The sequence below is a fragment of the Petromyzon marinus genome, chromosome 58 (assembly GCF_048934315.1).
Source record: "Petromyzon marinus isolate PM22_M1 ecotype Great Lakes invasive population chromosome 58, UKy_Petmar_22M1.pri1.0, whole genome shotgun sequence".
Taxonomy (NCBI): domain Eukaryota; kingdom Metazoa; phylum Chordata; class Hyperoartia; order Petromyzontiformes; family Petromyzontidae; genus Petromyzon; species Petromyzon marinus.
The window spans coordinates 8,431,817-8,437,816 of NC_133724.1; positions in this window are offsets into that span (position 1 = coordinate 8,431,817).

Here is a 6,000-nt window from a genome sequence, read left to right on the forward strand (position 1 = left end):
TACATAGAAGGGAAACAATGAAATAATAAAAATATAAACCAATTATATTTTTATATAAAACAATTAAAACAATTATATTTTATATAAAACAATTATATTTGTATTATTTTATTGTTTCCCTTCTACGTGACTTTACTGAAAGAACCCAGAATATGAATCCCTGCAGTCACGAAAGCTTTAAATCAAAACTTACTGTATTGCTTTTCAACTTTTTTTTAACGTTGAATCCATTAAAAACCAATTGATGTGTGTATTGTAATATGTGTGCATGCTCGTTCATGTAATAATTTAAGTGAAATGTTCTCAAATATGGAACGTTTAATAAAAATAGAGCTTTTCATGTTGATAAAAACATTTAGCATTTTTTAAAACACAAAACATCAGTTGATATATTGGCAATCGGTGGACTTGGACTCTCCGATCGGTATCGGCATCGAACCCAAAACAGCTGGCATAATTCGGGCTCTTGTAATCCGGTTATTTTTTATGAATTACGTGAAAATGTTTAATCTGGGGAGAAAAAAACATTGTATAAAGCTGAATGAGCGATTAACATACCACGATGGTGAAGATGTTTAGTTGCAACCATGAGGCTGAGGGGTCTTAATGGCTAGCTCCGTGATACTTAGCCAGCAGCACTAAGAACCTGGGTTCAAGCCCTGGGTCTGGGTGTTTCTCTCAGGTTCATAACGGCTGGGTCAGAGACACTGAGCCAACACTGCTGAGATGCTATGTTCAAACCCTGGGGCTGGGTGTCTTTCTCAGGTTCATAATGGCTGGGTCAGAGAGACTGAACCTACACTGCTGAGAGCCTGGGTTCAAACCCTGGGGATGGGTGTCTCATGTTCATAATGGCTGGGTCCGAGACATTGAGCCAACACTGCAGAGATCCTGGGTTCAAACCCTAGGTCTAGGTGTATCAGGGTCGTAATGGCTGTATCAGAGAGACTGAACCAAAACTGAGACCTGGGTTCAAGCCCTAGGTCTGGCTGTCTCTCTCACGTTCATAATGGCTGGGTTAGAAACACTCAGCCAACACTGCTGAGACCCTGGGTAAGGGTGGTGATATAGGAGTTGGGTTTGGGGTAGTGATAGGAGTTGGGGTATGCCTGGTCGTAGCTGGTGCGCTGGAGTAGCAGCAGTATAATGGGCTCGGGAGAACTAAAACAGTTTAACACGAAGGCACTCTCGTGTTAAATATGAACTAAGACTCCCACCCCCACGCAGACTGCTCCCACTCACACGTAGACTCCCATCACTCTGCAAAGAAACACCATTGTTCACGACCACCACGCGCAAACATCATGATTCACATGCGAACTGCGTGAAGATAACTGCACGACATTCACCACCATGATGGGGCTTTTTAGGTCGTACTGGACAACACACCCCCTTTCCCTCCCGTGTGCAATGCCAGCCTTCATATATGTGCTGCATCAATATCCCCCAATCTCATCCCGATCGTCCTATCGGTCTCACGTATCCAGACGGCAGCGTCATTTTGGAATGCGTTATGATTACGCTGGGTTACCCAGGAATACCTCACGGAGCCGAGATTCCGGACTATCTCCGTGCCCTTCAGCTTTTATTCTCTGTGCTTCGTCAGTGTCCACATTTCTGATTTGATTCACGTTATGCAGATCTCATGATTTTAATAAATTCAGTATTTTTTTTTCATCTTGCATTAATCAATTCGTTTCCCAATGATGGGAAGGCAGTACTACAGTTCATCAATATAAAAAAAAAAATGATCCGTCAAAGCTTTGGCAATTAAAATATTTATTACACAGCTGCATTAAGCTTTTCATATGTAGAGGTGTTAACTACTCCCTGCTCGGTAACGTGCATTGCCACTAGGTATCAAAGGGGCAGTGCAGCGTTACCTCTGTGTACATAACGGTTGGGGTCAGACGAGGTGAAGTGGATGTAGCCACAGTTTGGTAAGAACTAATCAGACAGTTCAACGTGGGAATGTGGGATTGGTTACACCTGGCCACAAACGGGTATAAGGGTGACTGCGCAAAGCGCGGGGAGTTCTCTCACAACACGAAGACCGAAACTCGGGCTGAAGATAGCCAGGTCACTGGACCCAGCCTTCCAGCCCTTCTGAGGGCTAAGGCTCGGCGCATCCAGTGGTCAAGACCCGCCGGGCCAGCAGTGGGTCAGATAGCCTCCCCTAGGTCCCAGTCGGAGGACTCTAGGATAGCGGTAGACGTGTGAGTAAGTCCCGCCAAGATAGGAGGCTGTACCTCCTTAGGTTAGGAAGAGACCTGTGTGTAGGTCACGCTAAGTCCGGAGGCTGTACCTTCTTAGGGTATCGGGTGAGGGGACCGTATACCCCTGTGTGTGTTAAGGACTGTGTAAAGAAAAGTATTACAATAGAGTGTGCCTCATAAGACGTTTATTCGTCATTATAAACACTACAACTGGAGTCAGAAGTGGTTGAAAAATGGAAACGAGAAGTTCAGCCCAAGTGCGAAGTTCTAATGAAGAAAACCCTGACTCACCTGAGGGAACCGCCAACTCCGCTGAAAATGCCGGCGCGTTGCCAGGCGCCCAACCACCGGCTCAGCAGCCAGTTGCTCCTCCTGCCATGGGGAACGGACTCCGGGCAGCACACAGCCGTCTCGCCCAACTTCTACATGCTGCGGTACACATTCTCGACGAGATCAACTTGGAGGTCGTGGGCGGATCGAATAAGCCGCCGGCGGATGTTCCCGCCATCGGCCAAGATGGACATTTTTATTTTCCCGCCGATGAACCATGTGGTCCTGCCGAAAGTGGAAGCCAAGGGGATTCTGGGAATGCTGGGGGCCAATCACACCCCGCAGCGTCATCAGCGCAACGCTGTTAACTCACGCTACTCAGCCGACGCCGCATCATCACAGTACCGACAGAGTACTGTGATGATGCGGCTCGAGACTGTGCAAGCTGAAGAAGAAACGACGTCCGTCCTCCAACAGCGCCTGCCCATCTTTCATGAATTCGCGTCTACAGGGGGCGACTGGGCGGCGTTCCAGCGTCGCTTCCTAAGCCACCAAGAAATGGTGGGCTGGTCGGACGCACAGGCGCTTCGAGCGCTACCGGCTACCCTGGATGATGACGCTCTCGCCTCACTCCTCACCATCCCTAGGCAATGAAGGGCGACTCTACAATCGACCCTCCGACGGATGTCCGACGTCTACGGACCTCCGTCCGATGTCCGCAGCCGGTTTTATAATAGGCGACGCCACCCTAAAGAGTTTCCACTAGTGTTCCGGACCACTCTACTCGCGATGGCAAGAGCGGGTTACCCCCGCATGGACGATGAAGCCATCGATGCTATCGTCCTCCAGAAGATGCTGGAACTGGCGCGCGAGCTGCGCATCATCATTCAAGTGATGGACGAGGAGAGTATGTGCTCGCTATGAGCCGCTCGGAGCATCCACGCGCATCTACTGCTCCACAAGGATTCGACCATCGCCGCCTCGGCTTCGACATCGGAGCCTGCCAGCAGGGACGCCGAATTCTCCCCCGACCGGGCCTTCATGGCGACCAGGTCAACGGGTCGGCGATCGTCCGACCACGCTGGTCGCCGCGACGACCAGCAGCGGGGACGGCCTCCTCCACGCAGCGACGTGACATGCTTCAACTGTGGCCGACGAGGCTACATCTCCTCTGAGTGTCGTGAACCTCGACGACGCTCCTCCGTATCCCGAGGCCAGGACTACAGGACGCCCACGGCATCGCGGCACAATCAGGAAAGTCGCGACGCCTCTCACCCTCGGCCCTCATTCACACCATGCACACCGCAACGCACCATAAGAAATGCTCGCGATTCGGCGTGTGATGCGCAGTGTTCCAGCGATTCTTCGCAGCCACTCGGACCTGAGCAGTAGTCTGAGTTGGCCCATAGGGTAGTCGCGGCGACGGCAGGTTCCTCCGTGGTTGTCGGATCGATCGAGAGTGTGGAATTCCGTGTGTTGGTTGATACTGGTGCGTCAGCTACGATCATTTCGGATTTGATTTATAATATACTGCCCGTACGATGCAGCCCCTTGGAACGTGCTTCTATCCCGTGTTTCGCTGCTAATGGAAGTTCGCTGGGCATTATTGGGCAAATTCGTGCGCAAATTTCGATTGGTGACATTAAATTTGGCGCGCCTATTTTGGTCTCTTCCTCCCTCGCCGTGCCGTGTTTGTTAGGCACTGACTTTCTCGCGACAATGCCTATTAAGATCCTTGTAGATCAAGACTGCATCGAACTCCCGTCGGGTCGACAGATGACGTTCTTGCCCACGCCCTCATGTCTGCGCACGGCAAATGCCTGTGTGCAGGCATGCGTCGCCTGCACAGTCCGTATTCCGCCAGGGACACAAATGCTCGTGCCCTTGCGACTAAAGAAACCGTTAGCCCCGGACGCCTCGGCACATGGCATTTTGCTGGAACCTTCGAACACAGCTGTTAAAGGGTTGGATTTAGTGGCTGCACAGACCCAAGTAGCAGCTGACAGGGAACCGTTCTTACAGGTTTTGAATGTCGGATTGTCCACAACCATCATTCCGCAAGAAACTGTGCTCACTCACGCGACCCCAGCGCCCCTGGGGACCGGAGTTATGGGACACGTGCTTGACAGGCCACAGGTTCGACCCCCTTCTGAATCAGATGAGGAATGGTTGGACGCGCTCTGCGCAGACACAGGTGTTCTGTCTGGTTTGCAGTGAATTAAATTGTGCGCTTTTTTGCGAGAATTTTCTGATATATTCAGTAAATCTAAATTTGATATTGGCTGCACCAAGCTGCTGCATCACCACATTGATACTGGTGACATTGCCCCTATCCGACAAAACCCGTTTCGACTTAGCCCGGCGGAGAAGCGGCATGTTAAATCGGCTGTGGATGACATGCTGGAGGCCGAAATCATTTCTCCTTCCACTAGTCCCTGGGGTGCTCTAATAGTGCTGGTCACAAAGCACGATGGCAGTCTTCATTTTTGCGTTGATTTTCGGCGCCTAAATAAAATCTCGGTAGCTGACGCCTACCCTCTCCCTCGTATCGACGAGTCATTGGATGCCCTGGCGGGGCCGCACTATTTCTCCACTTTGGACCTTCTGTCGCGGGTTTTGGCAACTCGCCCTCGACGAAGCATCAAAACCTAAGACTGCTTTTCGGACACTACAGGGCCTTTTTGAGTTTAATAGATTGCCCATGGGTCTCCACTCGGCCCCAGCGACATTCCAGAGGCTCATGGAGGTGGTCCTTGCTGGGCTCCAGTGGGACTCATGTCTCATTTATCTTGACGTCATCGTCTTTAGCCGCACGTTCGGTGAACACATTGAGCGATTGCGTGCTGTCTTCTTGAAAATGCGGGCCGCTAACTTAAAAGTCAAGCCGCAGAAGTGTACCTTCTGCGTGAGTCTGTGCGCTATTTGAGCCACATTGTCAGCCGCTTGCGAATTTCTACCGACCCTGAAAAAGACCAAATGCGTTCGCCAATGGCCGACCCCTACATCTGTGGGCGATGTTCGCAGTATTATTGGTTTTGCGTCATATTACCGCCATTTTTTTGCTGGCTTTGCGACGATTGCCAAACCGCTTCATGCCCTTACGTCCAAAGGGGTGATGTTTCATTGGGGGGACGCGGAACAGGCCGCATTCAACTCCTTGCGGAACGCACTCGTAATGGCTCAGTCCCTTGCATACCCCGATTTTTCCGTACCATTCGTGTTGGACACTGACGCTAGCAATACGTGGATTGGGGGTGTTCTGTCCCAAAAGGTTGATGGCATTGAAAGGGTCGTTGCCTATGATAGCAGAGTTTTGTCTCCTGCTGAACAACGATACTGTGTTACCCGACGTGAGCTGCTGGCCATTGTCTTTTTCATTCAGCAATACAGGCCGTACCTGTATGGTCAGCATTTTACCGTGCGATCTGATCATTCGGCATTACAGTACGCTCTGCAGGTTGGCCAACCGTCCGGCCAGCTTTTTTGGTGGCTCCAAGTCCTTCAGGACTAAGAT